Below are 9,531 nucleotides of genomic sequence, written 5' to 3' on the forward strand. Positions count from 1 at the left end.
GCAAATTCGACAAAAATAACCCTTGGGCGAAAGGAATGGCAAAAATGCACTATCGGCGAAACTATTTCGCAGAACTAACCCTCGCGTGCCGCGCCTGCAACCACGGCGCTGCAGTCCGCTGTGCCACGCCCTCCGGCTCGGCGCGGCGGGCGTGCGCGCGTGGCCTGGCGGGCCCCGGTGCGCGGTAGTGCAACGCCCGGGCTAGGGCGCGGCACGTATACGTGCAACGCCGGCGCCGGTGGCGCGGCACCGGCGCACGCATAAGGCAGCCCAGGCCCGCCCGACCCGGCCACTTCGTCCCTTTTCTCGGTTGAGAGGAGTGGCGGCGGCTGCTAGGGTTTTCTCTCCCCTCTTCTAATCCCCACCCAAACTTCACAGATCTGAGCCATTTCTCCGTGGATTTCGAACCCTCCAAGTTTCTAGAGGTGCTCTCCCTCATTTCTCTTGTTTTTGACCTATTGGATTCTTGTTTTTGTTGTTGCACATGCCGCAATCTTGGAATCCCTAGATATATGAATTGACCCAAATGTTATGAAATGTGTAGTTGTTTTGGCCTATTTTGGGCTCCTATGGTGTATATGATGCATTTTGCTTAAGATTGGTAGGTTAGGGTTAGTGCTATTGTTATGCTTTTGTTATGGTGTGTTATGATTAGGGTTAGGATTAATGTTGGCTTGGTGTATATAAAGCGGTTTGTTGTTATGTTTGTATATTTTAGGGATGGCGAGAATTGTCCATGTTCATCATGTGGACAAGGACTCTTTTTTGAAAGGAAACATTGAGCCGGACCCGGATGAGGTTGACTTGGTGTTCGAGCGTAGCCCTAATTATGCAGAGGTCTTGGAACAAGTTAGGATTGATTTGAATTGGATGGACCCGAGTTATGTAGTTGAGTTGGAGGGAAGACATAATGCGGGGTTTGGAATGCATGTTCGTTGGAAGACAATGCGTATCAACTCGGAGCAACGTTGGGTTGCATACAAGGAGGTGGTGGCAGAATCACTAGATAAGGCTCTTGAGTTGTTCGCCACCAAAAAGGTTGATACAGACTTTGCACTTGGACTTGAACCGGCTTGCCTCCCCGTTGAATGGTACGAGTCATCAACCTTTTAACCAAGAGGAAATAAGCGAGCCTCGTTGTAATAATGAGGCAAATGATGAGGAGGAAGAAGATGGGAATGAGGTTGAGCTTCACGAGAACAATGTTGGAGATTTGGATAAGTATTATATCCAAGAGAATATGGACCGTGAGCTCCCGTATAGTCGATGCTATGCATCAGACTCGGATGATGATGGTCCCGATGAAGAAATTGATGAAGAGGGATTCACGGCCAAGGAGGCGGAAGCCCACGAGAAGGTATTGGGACGAGATCATCGGGTACCCTTGTTTCGTGATCTTAGTCTTGCGGATGAAGCCATAGTTGATGGCGGTATGGGTGTAGTGCTTGGACCGAGGCCTATTTCTCACCGTGATGATAATCACGCGATGAATGGGATTGCTTCCGAATAAAGTTCTCAACATTGTTGGAGTTGAAGCATTGGCTTAAGGAGTACTCGGTGAAGCATCATCGTCCGTACAAGGTGGTTCACTCGGACGTCAAGCAACGTTACTACGTTAAATGTGAGGAGGATGGATGCCCTTGGGTTGTGCGTGCAAGACCATTGAAGGGAGGTCCCGATTGGCACATATCTAGTTGTGTATCAACTCACATGTGCCGAGGAATGAGGATGGATGGAAAAGATGCCAAGCACGAGCACCGACAACTTAAATCTGAGTTCATCGCATATAGGCTTTCGAACTCCATCTCGTCACTTCCAACAATGAGCATCAAGAGTGTGCAGGAGCTTGTGCAAGCTATCTTCAACTACGAGGTGAAGTACGGAAAGGCATGGAAGGCGAAGCAAGCCGCGTTCAAGATGTTGTATGGTGATTGGGAGGAAGCATATAACCGACTCCCTAGGTTGTTAGGAGCGATGGCCGCCGCTAACCCGGGCATGGTTCATGTGGTTGAACCGTATGGCAATAAGACAAGGATTTACAACGGGAAGAAGGTTCGAGTATTTGGCCGTGCATTTTGGGCATTTCAAGCAATGCGTGAGAGCTTTTGAACATTGCAGGCCTATCATCTGCGTCGATGGTACCTTCTTGACCGGACAATTCAAGGGCACTCTCTTGGTTGCAATAGCAAATGATGGACAAAACCGGTTGGTTCCTTTGGCCTTTGCTTTGGTTGAAGTGGAGAACAATGATAATTGGGAGTGGTTCTTCCATATTTTGAGAACGAAGGTATTGCCAACCCACGAGAGAAACATGTGTCATCTCGGATCGTCATCAAGGAATCCTCAATGCGGTGATGATTGACATTCCCGGTTATGCTCCTTTGCACCATCGATGGTGCATGAGACATTTTTGTGCAAACTTCTATAGGGCTTGTGGGAGCAAGGAGTTGGCGGATGATCTCCAAGATTGTTGTCTAGCTTACACGGACCGACGTTTCGCAAACTTGTACAACAGATTGCTTGCTAACAAAAAACTCAATCCTGGAGGTCTCGAGTTTCTCAATAGGCACATTCAAGATGTGCCTAAGTGGGCACGAGCATATGATGAGGGAGGACGGAGGTATGGTCATATGACAAGCAACTTGGCAGAATGTTTTAACAAGGTGTTGAAAGGTGTCCGTGCATTGCCGGTGACTCGCAATAGTGAGATATACATTCGACAAGATGAATACGTATTTCCCGAAGTACTCTGATGAAACTGACATGCAAATTGCTGGAACGTTCAAGAAGAACAAGCACAAGTACAAGTACCCACCAAAGATTGACGAGTGGATGGAATTTCAGTCGCGTAAGGCGGACTCCCAAGTTGCCACACTGTTTGATAATGATGAGCTCATTTACCAAGTTGACGAGCCAGGAGGAACCACAGGTGACGGTGTCCAACACGGTGGCCGAGCATTCAAAGTCTCACTTAAGATTTGTGATTGCACATGTGGAAGACCATTGTTGCTTCATCTCGCGTGCTCCCATTTGCTAACGGCTGCTCGCACGCGACATGTGGACTACAACCACCCGCTCACCGTCAGAGAGTCCGAGTTCTCTATGGAGACCATCAAGAAGACATGGGAACCTAGATTCCACCCATACCTTGACCAGTCGCAGTGGCCGGAGTATCATGGAGTTCAACTATGGCCCGATCCAGATTGGAAAGTGGTTAGACGCGAAGACGCAGAACTAAGCGTTTTAGGAGCGACATGGATGGTTGGGGCCGTGGTGGTGCACGAGAATGGGGAGCGGACCAATTCCAAGAGCCCCGTGAGAGAGCTCGTTGTGGCACGTGCAATGGTGAAGGACACAATGCACGGAAATGTGAACAAAGAAAGAGAGCCAAGGGAAATGAAGCTAACAATAGCCAACCAAGAAGTAGCCAACAAACAAGCACTAGCCAACCAATAAGTAGCCAACCAAGAAGTAGCCAACCAAGAAGTAGCCATCAAGCTAGCACTAGCCAACCAATAAGTAGCCAACCAAGAAGTAGCCAACCAAGAAGTAGCCATCAAGCTAGCACTAGCCAACCAAGAAGTAGCCACCAAGCAAGCACTAGCCAACCAAGAAGTAGCCAACAAGGTAGCACTAGCCAACCAAGAAGTAGCCAACCAAGAAGGAACCAACTTGGTCTTAGAAGACGACGTGGCGGTGTTAATCCGAATAGTATGATAGGATACCTACAAGGACCAAATCCGTATGTGTATCCATTTTGTTGCTCTAAATTTCCTCTTTATATTGCTCTCTACAATTGTTAATTGTTGTTACTAACTTTCCTATATTTCATTATTTGCGGTGTATGTCTTCTCAGCCCAACAAGGGCAAGGGGGTGTGGGAGGAGGCCAATGATGGGGAAGATGAGAAGTCGGGAGTGTGGGAGGAGGCTGTGAGGAGGGTGAGGGAGCAGGACGCGGCGGAGTGTGAGAGGCAAAGGCGTGAGGAGGAAGAAGCGAAGTGGCAGGAAAAGGAGCGTGGGAGACTTGAGTATTACGAACGGCTAAGGCTTGAGGAGAAGAGGCACAAAGATGCGGCAAAAGAACGTCAAAGGAAGGCGGAGGAAAACTCGGAAAAAGGAGTGTGCACGTATGAAGATAATAAGGGCGAGGGAGAATAGGCAAATGATGGACCGGTTGGCACATGAGGCGGAGGTCATAAGGAAGGAAAGAGCTGAAGAAGAAGAGATGAAGAGAAGCATGGAGAGCCGGGTGTACTTCGACTCCGTGGTTCAACTCGCTCGCGATTTGAGGGAGAAAGAAGAACTAGAGGAAGAAATGAGGAAGAGGAAGAGGAGTGGGCAAGGAGCCTTCCCGACGCAGTAAATCAATTGTTTCATGTCTCGCCGCGTGTTTCGAACCTTGATGTGTTGTCGTGTAATTCGAACCTCCATGTGTTGTCTTACAATTTGAACCTCGATGTGTTGTCTTGTAATTCGAACCTTGAATCTTTGTTAGTGCTATCAAATTCGAACCTTGTGATATCTTTGTTACTGCTATCAAATTCGAACCTTGTGATATATATTGTGTGTTAGCAAGAGGTAAAGCACAGCTGTTAAAAAGGAAGAGGCACAGCAGGGGTGATAACTTAACAGAGAGGGGTGCCACGCCGCAAGCCTCGGCGTTGCATCCAGGGATGCCGCGCCGCAGGTGCAGGCGCTGCAGCAGTGCGGCGCCGTTGTAGCCGGCGCGGCAGCTGTGCGTGCCAAGCCTGGCGCGGCTCTTCGAACGGTAGAAAACAGAGAGGCATGCAACGCCCCAGCCTTCGGCGTTGCACCATGGGCCGCCGCGCCCCAGGCCTTGGCGCTGCAGGCCTGCCACGCCGCCCTGCCCGGCTTTGCAGCACCGCGTGCTTCACCCGGCGCGGCTCTGTTAACGAGTCGTTAACAGAGAGGCAAGCAACGCCCCAGCTCTCGGCGTTGCACAAGCGCTGGCCGCGCCCCAAACCGTGGCTTTGCACTTTCTCATCATTCCTTGCACGCTTGGTCTTGCCTCCCCTCCTAGGCGGAATCTTCTGACGTGGCTCCATGTGCTCTTCTTCGTCAGACTCGATGACGGCTTTCTTCCTCGCCTTCCTTGCGGCCGGAGCCTTTGCGTATGCGTCCGGTGTGTACCTATCTTGCCGTTTCTTTCTAGGCTTCAACTTGTACGCGGACCGTTTATTCTTCACATACTTGTCCAATGGCACTTCCTCATCATCCTCATCCACCTCATGTTCACTTTCGGCCTTCAAATAGAACAAGCAATGAATGAACAACTAAAGCAAGTAGGAACACATGGTTACAGTGGCGATGTAATACCTCATCGGAAACCTCCTCGTCACGGGAAGTAGAATTGGAGTTGTTCGCATCATCTTGGTCGGAGGGCGATGCGGACCTTGATTGGGACGGCGTCATAATCTCAGGATCACGGCAACCAAGTAGGTTCGACAACCGACGTAGCTTCTGGCCCTGGCGCTGAAAAACCAGGAAATGGTCAAAACTAGAGGATATTAAAGATGCAAAGAGCAACTAGAGTATCATTCTATGTACGAACCTTCACAAATTCTCGAAATGAACTCTCGCCCTTCTCACCATGTGGAAACGACTCCAAAGCGGTCTCATGCTCAACTGCTTGCTTCTGGATCTCCGTACGCTGTGATGCAAACAAATGACCTCTCGAAGAGAAATGCAAAAAAGTTCCATAGTGAAAGGACAAACATAAAGTAAGATATGTTACCACAAAGTTTAGCATTGGAGCAAAAGAGGTTTGGCGCCCTTCCCTAACAAGCTTGTTGTACTTGAGGGTGGCAATATCGTCGAATATCAAGGGCTCTTCCAAAATCTCATGCCCATAAGCGTCCGGAAGGATCTGAACACGAGTGTTGTCAAGAAACCAACGGAGGTACTGGTTGAAAGCATCCTCTCTATGTTCTTCATATTGGATTCCTTTCGCTTTCTTCTGTTCCTCCACTCGCATGACGAATTTCTTCACATGCTTCTTATGAATGTTGTGCCAATCCGTCTTCTTGGTCCTCCTCCTGTCAAAGCTGCAAATGGAGAAACCCATGTCAATGATGCGAATGGAAAATACATCAATTTACAAAGAGCTACAAAGGAGGTCTCACCCGTGAAGTACTATACTCGTGTCCTTCCATTCGAGAGGGCAAGGCTGAAGTAATCCAAATTGTCTCATAACCCGCTGTGGCATATGATGCTCAACGGCCCACATGCATACCAAGGGACAATGCATATACCAAAGATGAGCTTCCGCCATGCAAGCCGGGTTAAGTGTGAATGTTGAAGCGTTACCAAGCTGCGATCGAGGACCATATGGCTCCCATTCCACCTACATCGTACCACAATGATGTAAAAAAAGAAAGTTACAAAAACACCGTGCATTGGACTTATGGGATGAAAATATTCACCTGCTCCGGTGTTAGGTTATCAAACTCGTTGGTGTACGTCTGATAGGCCGCTATTGGGTCGCCACTGAACTCGGAGACAATGTCCCACCGATAAGCCCAAGTGGGTCGCCGCAATCGGTTGCCGTGATCATTGTACTTCTTGTAATCGAGAACACGAGGCCTTCCGACAGGAAGCGCTCCCAGCTCCAAATCGATAGAAGAAGCAACGGACCACCAATGCAAGCGTCCTTACCGATCCTGCAACAAGCTTCGTCCAACTACACAAAAAGGGAACAAATATTAGTCTTGTCCCAAAATGAAGATGTAATGTACAAATGGGTTAGGGTTGATACAAGTGATTACCTGGCGGTACAAGAAGGCCAATGCCGCCGAACCCCAACTCCATTTAGTCTCCATTTTGGTTAACGCCTTCAACCAGTGCCACTGAGCGGTATTCCCACTGCGATCGGGAAATAGAGTTCTCGTGATAACATACCACACATACACACGTGCGTATAGCTTAATCACATCACGGCTGGCTCCCTCCGGGCATGTCTTGAAGTTCTGTGAGATCCAAGTGAAAGTAGCCCCGGCGGAGACCCTTAATTTCTCACCCCTCTTGTTTACAATCTCATCAGGAGCCTTGCCAATAAGGTCAAACATCTTGCCACGCCAGTCTTCACAAGATGTGTCGATACATAGTGGCTTCCCCTCAATGGGGAGTGCAAGTATCATCGACATGTCCCGCAAAGTCACGGTCATCTCACCGGTTCGGAGGTGAAAACTATGCGTCTCCGGTCTCCAGCGATCAACAAGAGCAAGTGATGGCGGAAGGGTTCATGCTCGGTGTCCGCCGGGTCACCATATGGATGAATGGAAGTAGACCTAGCGGCTCGATGTACTCCGTGTATCGCTCATCGTATGGCATCTTCTCGTAAGGACGAGGCCTCGTGACACCTAAGTCGGAGGGGTCCAAAGACCTACACAAATAGAAGCCTTATTATTACATATGCATATAGCATTGGAAAATAATATGTACCACTAGGTTTATTTCTATTACCTGCTTCTTCTCGGACATTAAGTACGCAAGGTGTCTAGTATCGTAATGAGGTTCGAGAAGCGACATCCTACACATATGTGAGCAATAGTAACAACATTAGAGCTAATATGTGAGCAAATGTGACAAAATATAAAATAATATGTGACCATGTCACTACAAATTCTAGCACACAAGACCCAAACAATATGAACACAAATGCTATTCACATCCTACAAGATTAAAAATGGGTATAAATTTCTAGATATCTTGATGAACTAGGGTTTCCCAAGAGCTAATATGTGAGCATTTTACTTCAAAATCTAGGCCACAAATAAACTAAACAATAGTCACACATTTACTATGGCCATGCTACAAAATTGGTTTCTAGAACTATTCATGAACTAGGTTGACAAATTTCTTCACATTTTCGGATAAAATAGATGGGGATTGAGAGGGAAAATACCTTGGAGAAAGGTGGGGAGCAAGATCCGGATTGAAGGAGGGAGAGAGGGTGGATTGGAGGAGGGACAGAGAGGACAGCAGCCGCCCCCGACGCCGCCCCCGACGCCGCCGACGCCGCCGCCACCGCCGCCTTCTGGTGCCTCCCGCGCCGCCTGGTGCCTCCCCGGTCTGGAACCCTAGCGAAATAGGGAAGAACTGACCGGCTCGGGCGGGCCTGGGCGGCCTTAAGCGTGCGCCAGTGCCGCGCCCCAGATGCCAGCGTTGCACATCTACGTGCCGCGCCCTGGCCCGTGGCGTTGCACTGCCGCGCACCGGGGCCCGCCAGGCCACGCTGGCACTCCTGCCGCGCCGAGCACTAGGGCGTGGCACAGAGGATTGCAAAGCCTTGTTGGCAGGCGCGGCACTCGAGGGTTAGTTTTGCGAAATAGTTTCGCCGACGGTCCATTTTTGCCAATCCTTTCGCCCAAGGGTTATTTTTGTCGAATTTGCCCACCAAGGAGCTCTACCAATCGATGCGCGCGCTAGCTAGCTACTCCGATGCGTGGGTGGTTGCAGTCTTGCAGAGGAGCCAGGGACATTCGTCATCGTTCCCGGGACGGACGCACGGCGGGCGGTACAAGCGGCTGAAGAATCTCACTGGCGACTGACCAGCTCACGCATCCGATCCAGCTCGCTGCCGACAGCGTGTAGCACGGTGTGAGTATGCATCACGGATGCTCGCTAGTTCAAACCTTGATCCTATACTTCTGCAATGCACGGAGTGAACCAGCTGCATCTCATATTCTCATGCCCACTGTCTGACAGGATGGGTAGAAAATTGTAAGATTAGCTGTAAGATTAGCTTTGAACCCGCGAGCTACCTTGAAAATTGTGAGCTTCAGAGTAGACAACTCAACATGCATCTCTCGGATCAATACAGGCCCGTTTGGTAGCCTATACATTCTTTGGCTCGCATGTGCTTCGTTGTTTTTGGGCTGTTTCGGTCGTATCCACGTTGTTATACAGCACGGGTTTTAAAGCACCACGGCCCAGGAGGAACGCCTAGTTTAACCTTTTTCAGGGATAGGTCCGGGCGCGACGAAAATCGACAACGCCGTCGTGCGGGTGCTCGGCCGCGGCATGGCGGGAGAAGGAGAAATTCGAGCGGCGTTGCGCGGCAAAGGTAGGGGTAACCTCCCTCTTCGGTTACCCTCTCCATTAGCCCCCTCACAAAATTTCCCTTTCCCCAATTTTCGCACCCAGGCGCCCAGATCTAGCCTCGCACATCTGACCCTGGTTGTGCTGTGTATGAGGAGCTCCTCCCTTCAGTCTCTGACGCCGGACCAGGGTCGTCGCTTCCAGCCGCGCACATCTTCTCCGACTTCTGGCCGTCTACATCGTCTGCCATGACAGAGGTAAGGAGACTCTCCTCCGCTATACTGTAGTGTTAGATTCATGTTGGTAGAACTAGCTAGTTGGGTTCGACAAGACCGTTCGTAATGCTTAGATCTTGTTTGAGTAGACTGACCAGCTCCAGCTTGTGCATCACGCCGCATCACTCATCATTTGCATACGAGCATGGATCCTAACGATGCACAAGAGAGTAGTTAGGCATGCTGCTTTTCCTA

The 9,531-nt window shown here is 49.7% G+C and overlaps 1 pseudogene; it reads right to left on the bottom strand.

Moving 5' to 3' along the window:
- Positions 1 to 6,060: 6,060 nt before the first annotated feature.
- On the bottom strand, positions 6,061 to 9,311 carry LOC124657401 (annotated as a pseudogene).
- Positions 9,312 to 9,531: the final 220 nt, after the last annotated feature.

The sequence above is a fragment of the Lolium rigidum genome, chromosome 5, assembly GCF_022539505.1.
Source record: "Lolium rigidum isolate FL_2022 chromosome 5, APGP_CSIRO_Lrig_0.1, whole genome shotgun sequence".
Taxonomy (NCBI): domain Eukaryota; kingdom Viridiplantae; phylum Streptophyta; class Magnoliopsida; order Poales; family Poaceae; genus Lolium; species Lolium rigidum.